This window comes from Schistocerca serialis, chromosome 11, assembly GCF_023864345.2.
Source record: "Schistocerca serialis cubense isolate TAMUIC-IGC-003099 chromosome 11, iqSchSeri2.2, whole genome shotgun sequence".
Lineage (NCBI taxonomy): Eukaryota > Metazoa > Arthropoda > Insecta > Orthoptera > Acrididae > Schistocerca > Schistocerca serialis.
This window is the reverse complement of record NC_064648.1, coordinates 85,443,148-85,453,829: the sequence shown is the minus strand read 5'-3', so window position 1 is coordinate 85,453,829 and position 10,682 is coordinate 85,443,148. Positions and strand designations below refer to the sequence as shown.

General features: G+C 42.4%; 1 non-coding gene across 1 annotated transcript; it reads left to right on the top strand.

The window, feature by feature from the left end:
* The first annotated feature begins 7,334 nt into the window (after nt 1-7,334).
* On the top strand, nt 7,335-7,409 carry Trnat-ugu (transfer RNA threonine (anticodon UGU)). Its single transcript has one exon. It is a non-coding gene; the product is annotated as a tRNA-Thr (tRNA).
* The last annotated feature ends 3,273 nt before the right edge of the window (nt 7,410-10,682 follow it).

The window sequence follows — 10,682 nt, the reverse complement described above, 5'->3', positions numbered from 1 at the left end:
TCAACAACAGTGTACAATGAACAATCCTCTAATTGATTTTGCTGCAAAAACCATCTGTGGTGTGACTTCTGCAGTCTTACATAAAGATTCACACCAGCTCAGTTTGATTAATCTTCCAACCATGTATATATTCATTTGCACAAATTGGAATCATGCTCACTCACCATGCATCATCTTCTGACTGCATAGTGCAATGTCCTGTTTGGTCTGTGTCTTACGCTGCTGGCTGAATCATCAGCCACCACCTCAACTGTACATAAAGATCCGTCACACACACACATCCAGATTGCACTGCCTTGCTGCTGCCACATCATCCAGAACAAAATGCAGCATCACATCTCATGCTTCTGCCATTCAGAACTGATAACCCTCAGCTTTGGTTTGTTATTGTGGAAATCATCTTCGTTGCTAATGCTATCGCCATGGACGATATGAAATATGTCACCATACTCAGCCACCTGGGCAGCCAAGCAGATGCCATCCTCACACCCCCAGCCAGTGAAAAGCAAGTGACAGGGAAAACAACATACCAGTGGTGCGTGTCATGCTGCACCAAGGAGCAACTACATCACGTATTATATGATAAACATTTATAAGACCTCTATCTAAATTATGAAGGCGCCTCCATATAAAGATCGATCCAAATCTCATGTCTGTCAAGGCCTTATGGACACATTTTGGGTAGTTAAATTTCCAACACAAGTTCAAATTACGACAGTAGTGCCTTAACATCAACTGCTGGATACTCGTCTTCACCTGGCTGATCGAATTTTTGCACTTATTCTACATCGACAAAGTATCAACAACGCCAACAGTTACGGTGCTGGGTGCAACGTAGTACCACCAACGACCCATCCATCACCTGTCTTCAACTTTCGCTGAGTACTTTAGACCTTGCCCAATGCTGACATCATTGTAGGCAGCACCATGAAGTGTTGACAAAACAAACAACCCACCATGCTGGATCTCGTGCATGATCAGCCACTCTACTGAGGGTACCATGCATGTTTTGGGGACACTGCGGATAACTGTCGACAGCCCAATGAAAACACAAACATGGTTCAGGCCATGTCAGATGCATGAGTTACTTTGATTATCACAAGAATATATCATGCTCCTCAGTATAGGATGCTTTTCTAAATAACAGTCTATATTTTTTTGACTGTGAAAGTAGTCTCCACTTCCATGTTGACAATGGTTCCCAGGCAGGCATTTCACCTCCTTCACCTTCCCTAGTGAAACAATATCTCTGCAGTTTGAGCTGAAAGCTGCCAATGACTCCGGTGTTACCATTTATGGTTCACAATCCACACACTCAATCTGGGACTCTCCATGCTGTTCACTTAGATGTTCAATATTGCTGACATGAGCAAACCATTTCTCAGCCCCGATTCTCTTCAGGTCTTGTATTTTGTGCCCTCACAGCACGTGAGAGAGTTAACACACTCGCTCTCTTGACGTTCTGTCAAGGGAATCTGCGACCCTGCTGCCCTGACAAAGTGAAACAATGGCTTCGACCCATGAGTAGATCATGCAACTCGACCATCTTCCATCAAGCAATACCTTCAAAATGCATCTGTTACATTCAGCGCATTCTGGACATACAACAGTTCCAAGTGGATATTATTGCGACATGAATTCAACTCCAGAACGACAATTACATGATCCACCATGCCTAGGATAATCAGTGGGAGCCTGTTTTGTTAACACTGAGGGTGTTCACAGTGCTGTCTGCAGTGATTTCAGCACTGGGCAAGGTCAAAAGTGCTCAGTGGTAGTCAAAGGTAGGAGATGGATTGGTCTATGGAGATAATATATCACACCCAGCAGCATTACTGCTGTTACAGTTAATTCTTTTTCGATGTTGAAGAAGTGCAAAAATTCGATCATCCAGGCATAGATGAGCATCCAGCGATTGATGCTCACTCATCTTCCACTGCTACCCACAGACTTGCACTACTAACATGATTCACCTAACACACCTGGTGTGACCACAAAGGTATTACAAGTAAGTGAGATACCTGCTGCTTGCCCCCTCCTTCTCAGTGCTATTCCCATGGGGACTTGTATATATCTACGATTAAGAATGGAACAGTGAACTCAGTAATCACAGTCCTGGGCCCCTGACAAGTCAATGCAATGGCAGATTAAACCCTGATCATTTCCATAGAGTAAAGGCTACAATGGACGGATTTCCTCATAAGGACATTGTATGTCCTTTCAACAGTTGCTGGACAACACTGATCCACCTTGTTCCACAAGAAAGGTGGCTAGTCAGACAGTTTGATGACTATCACACCTTCTGTACTCACACTATCATAGACAGTTACCCTACTCCTAACATTCAGAATTTCATTCACTATGTCTCTGATGCTACAGTGTCTAGAATTATTACATGCAAAATGGGTTACCTACAGATACCTATGTGCCCAGTGGACATCAACAGGATGGCTATAATCATGCCTTTTGGCCTTTATGAGTTCCCCTGTGTGCTATATGATCTCAAAAATGCATTCCATACGTGACAGCAGTTTATTGACTGTGTAGTCTTGAAGTTCTCATTTTGCTATGCCAACCTTGACGGTATATTAATATTCTCACCCAACTGAAACAGCCATTTATCTCACCTCGAAAAAGTTCTAAGTGCACTGGATGATAATTATATCATGATAAACACCGACAAGAGTGAACTTTGTAAAATGGAAATACATTCCTTAGTCATATTATAAACGCCTTGGGCATTCGACCCACCACTGAGCACAGGGAGCTAGTTCAAAACCTACCTCCTCCTATCAACTAACATGAACTTCATCGTTATTTGGGAACGGTTAATTTCTACCGCCACCATCTACCCCATACAGCTTCCTTCCAGGCGCCCTCGCCCAAATGCTTAAGGGAAAGAACACTTGAGGCTGAGGCTAATTTATGTGGATGCCAGTTATACAGCAGGCCTTTGAAAGCATCAAGGATGCCCTTCACAAGCTGTCACCTTCATGCATCCACTCCCAGTCGCCCAACTCTCAGTTACCGTGGATATTAAGGGCCTGGCCATTGGCACTCTACTGTAACAGGAGGTAAATGAATCCCAACAGCCTCTACACTTGTTTTCCCGCAAGTTTACCCAATCGTGATGCAAATAGCCTGGTTTCGACAGAGATCTCTTAGCACTTTATGAAACTGTGCACTACTTGCGGGAGGACATCCAAATCAAGGTCATATTGCAGCTTGTCCAGTTCTCTGACACATCACAGAACCGGACAGGCTCCCTTGTCCCTCAGCCTTTCCATTGCCTGAACTTCGATCAATATCACATTCTTGCACATCTTGGAGTATGATTACCACAAGCCTTATCATCAAGCTTTTTGTTTAGCTGAAAATCAAGAAGGACCCTAAGTTGAGGACAAGAACTTATGTTTCCTGTGAACGAATCAAAATATTACGACGCACCCAGCCTTTTGTTGGCCACTTTTAAATGGTGAAGGGTTGGTCCCAGCATGTACACATCGTTCTTGTAGCCCCTTGCCTCTTTTAACGGGCTACCATTACATCCTATCGGTAATTGACCACGTGACACAGCGGGTGGAGGTGACTGCCCTTCTAGACGTTATGGCTGAGACTGTTGCGAGTGTTCTGCTATCTACCTGGTTCGTTCATTTTGGATGCCCGTCATCCATCACCATAGACTAAGTCAGACAGTTTGAATCGTCCTTGATCCTCGAACATTGCAAATCATGCGACGTCACTCATTACAGTACAACTGCATGTCAGCCACAATGCAATGTGCTCATAGAGGTGGCACTCTACCCTCAAGGCGGCCCTAGTGTATCTCCTCGATACTTTTGGTGTGTGCTTGGCTCATAAAGCATGAACCAGTCAACTCACTTGATAAGCTGCTTTACAGTGAGACATTGTGACTCCTAGCCAATTTCGTTTTGTACCAACCTCCCTCCTTGAAAATTCCCCTGTCAACCCATGTCGACTGAGTGAGAAATTACATCTTCCAATTCCACATACCTCCACCCCTCCACTCTACTCTGAAGATCTTGCAGATTGCCACTTTGTCATGCTTCCTGATGACATGACACATGTGTCCCTTCAACCTCTTCACTCGGTCCCACTTAAAGTGCTTTGCCACAGTGCTCACACCTTCAATATCTTGCTGTGTGCCAAGTTGGTCACTGTCTCTCTCAGCATCCTTAAACTGGTCTGGACTCCCAATGATGAACCCAGAGTTATCGAAACCTCATCACCTTCTGAGCTCTCCCTGCCTAATGCTTCACCCTCTTCTTCCCCTTCGAAGTGTGCCTGGATGTGCAGTGTTTCAGCCCTGAGAATCTCCAGCTTACTGTTGCTGGTGCTCATCTAATCAGTGAAGGGGTATAAATAAGCTGTGAGACTTCAAACGACACTGAAAAACACCACTTTCATGAGGTATTCCCACTAGCTGCAATTGTCAAACTTCCACTCTGTCTGCCCCCTTCAGCGATAATGCTTCCTCGTGTTGGCTACGCCTTATTGCGCCATCTCAGAGATCACAAACTGTATATCTTACGGCATACAACTAGAACTTGTGGCAACGTCCCTCTCCGAGTTGTTAGCTTATTCCAGTGAAGGGGGGAGGGGGCAATTCCTTGTGGGAGCAACAAAATCGCTGACCAGCAAGCGGCAAAATGCAGACTCCCTGTGACTGAGCAGTTTGGTCTGCAACTTTGCAGCATACATTTGCGTATGGATATATCTATTAGGTTGTACTTGATAAAGGTGTTGTCATAAACTCTATGTATGGTGTACTTCATTATCTGTCAGTATTATATACTGGAGTTCTACAAGGGTTGTATTGATTTGCATAGCCTATGTGAAATAATAACTATTGTTAATAGATGACCAGGAACAAGAATAGTGCTTGCTATGATCTCATGTACTGCTACTCTTGATTGTAGTGTGGAATTTCTTACAATGGTCTTCAGTGCTTTCGTTTCAAGTGCCAACAGTAGCTACATCATTTCAAATGTTAGTTATATGGGAATGTAAGGGGAAAAATTATCCATTAGGTATTAATTATGCTACATTTATTGTGAATGTTCTAAATACATCGACTATTCATGTAATCCATTCTACTCTACAGATAAGCAAAAAGTGTGTTAACAGCAGTGTATAATAATGCATACATTTCAAAGTAGCGTTGTGTGATGATAATGGGACAACTTTGTGGACAGATGTGAACAAGTTACGTGTCCAGGCAGAGCTCCAATGTAAATTTGATTTTCACTGGGATTGAGCGTCACATGATAGCAAAACTAAACAGAAGAGTCATCATGTATACATAGTTTCAGTAATTAGTTTAGTAGGATAAAATGAATAAATATTAATTTTTGAAATAACCAAGAATATTTATTTCACATTAAGTATGTCTGTTGTCATTTAGTGAATGAATAAAGATCCCAGGATGGCAATAGTTCCACCAAACGAGGATAATAAAAAAAAAAATAGTTGTGATAATAATGCATGTAAAATTATTGCCTGATAAAAATAAACTTCATAGGCTGCTGATTTTCATTTTGTGCCAGTCAGTATAAACTAAATAATGCGGTGAATACAGTACATATTGATGTGTGGGTTTAGAGATTATGTATTTCAAGTGCTGTGTATGTGAAAAATATACAAATTCTGTTAAGTTCGTACCTATATTGAAACGAGTACACTTACAAACCCCTTGGATTATAGTATTCATTAAAGTTTTCCTAAGATAAATCAGGCATTGAGCTAGTGGAAGATTTGAGCTCCATTTTTCCTTCATGTTGTAAAATTGTTTGAATGTAGTCAATTAGTTTTATTGGCCAAATTTACTTTACAACAGTTAGTTTCCTTTATTGATCATAATACTGAACTTCCAATTTATGTGGGTAAGCGAAATTTGTTTCCCATAGTGTTCACAGGATGATAGTATTGCTTGTGACACTCCTACATAGTACCTGGAGCAATTGATAATCATTTGTTTTCCACTGGGTGTCGTTTTGATTTACTGTTGTTTGACCTACATATGTTCTAACTCTTCATAGTTCCAGACTTGTAATTCATTTCTTGTCATTGGAAATTCTGTGCACCTCAGTCAGTGTCAAATTTATTTCCTATATGGTGGACTGAAAGATATGGCCTTTAAGTTGAATCTGTGATAACTCCATGTTATCTAACATCGCTGACAGGAGATTCTACTTTACAGTGAACGACCTTTGACCTGGCTGTGTGATCAGACAGTGCATTCTATGCTTTTTGGTAGAACAATCAGTTTACCATATAATATTCCTGCAATAAAGAGATATTATCATATCGTACTGTGTAGTATCTTAGATATACCCCTCCCACATCCTACCAAACTACATTTGTGTGTCATGACCATCACGAAGTATGGAAAATGCATACCAACACGGATATTACACAACAACAATACAGTCGATGTGTAGACCTTATGCAACACACTTTGCAATGTTCACAAACAACACTGTTTACCAACAACACTGGCATTCAGTGATCTACAACTGGCTTTCCAACAAAGTGTTGCAATTAGAAGTGACAGTCACACTCACCAGTGCAGTGAACTGACAACCAACATCAAGGCTGAACAATAAATAGAGCAGACTTAGTGTATGATGTTAGTCTGACACCGCTGTAAGTTTGCTCATGGTACATTCTGAACCTCTATCACTCAATCAATTGTACACACAATCACCTAACCTGAATGACAATCGTACCATATTGAATGAACTAAATTTCGAGGTGGTGCCAACAGAACCACTTATACAAATACACTGTTTGCTCATGCTACCAACCAGTGACAGGACAATCACCTGCAGTAGCACGGCACACTCTTCCACTGACATAGATTCAACCAACCACCGATAATACCCTCTCACCTCTTGGCATCCGACCTAAACGTCCAGCATTTATCTCAGATTAACCCATCGTATAGCTCACCACAGTGGGTATCATTCTCGCCATCCACAACACCATGAATGACACAGTTGAATTTATCACACTTCTCACCATCCTCAATGAGCACACAGATGTGATTAGTGACATTATCTTAATCCTTCTGGAACAGACACCATATCCATATAAGTATATTGTTCTGGCAATACCGACCATGACCTTCTTCTTCTGTACAGATGCACACATATTCCCTGAACTCTTACGGGACTTGGTAAGAATGTCTTCCACAAGTAATGAGTGTGTTGGGGTGGGACGCTACGAATGTAGTGTGTGGACACACAAGGTGAGAATGTGGGTCTCATGGGAGGTGTGCGCGAGATAGTCCCTGCAGTCGTGCTATCCTCTGTGCCCTCGGTGGCTCAGATGGGTAGAGTATCTGCCATGTAAGCAGGAGATCCTGGGTTCGAGCCCCAGTCAGGGCACACAGTTTTACCTGTCCTCATTGATATATATCAACACCCGTCAACAGCTGAAGGTATTAATATAATTCTAATTTTGTAAAGATTTAGTTGACAACAATGCCACTGCACGCAGCCAGCAGCACCAGTCTCACCAACAACTGCTCTCTGTATCTACTGCACTGGCCCGACTGCACCCAACTGTTGCAGACCACCATGTCACAAGTTCCACATGAGACAGTGACCCCCACACTGCTGTCAACTCTGATCCACACTTATCACCACCCCACACTACTTTGGTATCATGAATAGTTCAGTGACACTGTGCATAACTGTCCCTCACCCTGCGGTCACCCAAAAGACTTGCATGATTCATTACAGGTGTACCGACCTGCTATAACAATTCAAGTCACATTGTTCCAAGTGTTGAGGTTTCATTGCATGCCTCATCAATATGGAAAAGGACAAGCCCTACATCCTGGGTCAACTTGGACAGCGATACTGCTTAATTCACTGAGGCTCACACACTAGCGCAGTACCCCTAACCTCAAATGCCACAGCCTACAGCAAAACAACCATGCAGTTTTGCACAGTGAACAATTCTTCAGTCACTGTTTACAGCTCCAAAACACACATCTTAGATCTGGCTTTCAGAACGACATCTACAATGAATTTCCAAATTGCAGCAGGTAACGAACCTGTTCTTAGAAGTGATTTCCTCCACTGTTATAGACTACTATTGGATTTATCGAATGGCACACTAATCCTGCATGACACTGACTACGTATTCCATGGGATTATTGACCAAGACCTTTCTCAGAAGCGACATAACATCACCACACCTTCTTCAACGACAAGCGACAGACAACTGAAACGGTTCAACATTATCATCACCTCCTCGACTGCATCACCTTACTCAAACAGATTCAACAAAACCAATTTTACTATGTCAATGCCTGGTTAGGGTCTCTAAATCTCCAAGAGAATAACGAAATACTATGACTGGCAATAATAAAGACATCCAATGAGCTTACAACAACATGACACCATCTCTAAAACCAGCAACTAACTCTGCCAATTGATGATAACTTCACCACCAGGACACAACACCCATGACGCACCTCCACTTGCTTCGCGGGAAGTGCCACTGCCTGTGCATCCTTTACGTATCAACGAGGTCAGTAATGTGTTCCTCACATAAATGCACCTCACGCCCACTGCATCCTATCCTCATCTTCAGCCACCCACAGAGCTTTTTTAAGCGTCTGTTGCGCAATGTACCGCCACAAACAGCACTGTACGCTAGATCCTTAAGATGCAGGGGCCCCTTGTTAAACACATACCACAGCGGCTTCCACCAAATAAACCCCAAACAGTGAAAGCAGCGGTTGATGAACTACCAAAAGCAGAAATGTTAGTTCCACAGGCAACCTGTTGGATTCACCTATCAAACTAGCGCCACAGACAGACAGTACTCTACTGGTGACTACAGAACCCTTAAGTTACCTCATATGCAATATACAGGACATTACTCACTATCTCGTGGACAGTGCTCTGGACTGCGAATGAGCTTATTATCAAACGATGATGTAGTTGGAAGATATTCAAAACACAGTAATCATTATATCACTTGGCCTGTGTCAATATCTTTTTATGCTGTATGGCATCAAAAATGCAGCACAGATGTGGCAACGGTTTATAGACAGTTTCATTTTCAAGCTATCCTTTTGTTACAATTTCCTGGATGATATCCTCATGTTCTTGTGAGGTAACGGCAACCATGAGGTTCACCACAAACAAGTTTTTAATATTCTTTCCACAAATGGCGTCATTATGAAGGTTGAAAAAATCCGATAACCACAAATAATGTTATCTTCATGGGTCATGTAGATAACGCCAACATCACAAAAAACAGAGCACATCCATAAACTGCCTGTTTTCCAAGGCTATCATGAATTTATATTGCCTCCTGGGGATGATAAAATTCCACCAGTGTTACCTATTACATGCAGATGTCCCACTACCAGAGGTACTAAAAGGCAAAAACACCAACAGAAACGAGAAACAGCAGTGGGCTATTGGTATGCAGACAGCTTTTGAAAAACTAAAAGACTGCCTCTCTCTCATTGGAACTTTTGTGCATCCACCCCGTTACATACAGTTATCGGTAATGGCAGATGTGAGCGACTTTGCAGTCAGTGCAGTCCTCCAGCAAGAGGTGACAGGCATCCAACAAGTGCTCAGATTCTTTCCCTGGAAACTCACTGTCTCTCAAAACAAATGGTCAACTTACAACCATGAACTCTTTACAGTCTCTGAGGCAATTCGCCAGTTAAAGGACAATGTCGGAAGTAGACCATTAATTATCTACGCAAACCTCCGGTTCCTAGCGGATTCAGTTTCTGACACAACAAAAGATTTATGTCCAAACCGTTTCTGACACTTCAACCACATACATTGCACAGTTCTCGACAAATGTATAGCACCTCAAGGATTGCGGCAATGTTGTCACTGATTTCTTATCATGCATCAATGCTATCTCTGCAAATATCTATTATGATGAGTTCACAGAAGCACAACAGGAAGATAGACCACCAATACAAGGTCTACTCAACGACAGAACCACGAACCTGAAGATGGAAAACCACCTCCCAACACCTTCCACCATACACAGAAGATAGAACTTGTGCGACATCACACAACATCGAAATCGTTCCCTGGTACTTGGCAATTTAAGAAATTCGTTTTCGACCAACTGCACAACTTATACTGGCGTCTGACCAATGACAAAACTTGTTACTGTCAGTTTTGTATGGACACACGTCAAGAGAGATTGCAGACTGGACATGTAGATGTGTGCCTTGTCAGGGAAGAAAGTGGGACAACATGCACAAACAGCACTTGGACAATTTGCCATACTAAAATGGCATTTGCAACATGTCAACATCGACTTGATGGGATCCCTTCCCAAATCCGAACCTTAGCAGTATATACTATCAATTGTTGAATACATCACACAATGTGCAGGGACTATTCTTGAGTACAACATGTCGGCAAAGTCAACAGCCAGAACTTTCATTGACACATGGATTGCTCACTATGGATACCTTGTGTCTTTTACCAATGACCAGGGCTGACAGTTTCACTCTAATCTATTTCCTGCACTATGCACTCTCTATCGCACCCACCATTACTGAAGTACTGTGTGCCACCTGCAAAGCAACGCTATGTTGGAACAGTGGCACTACACATTAAAGGCTGCCCTAATGTGCCATGGAGGTTACTGGAAAGAATCAT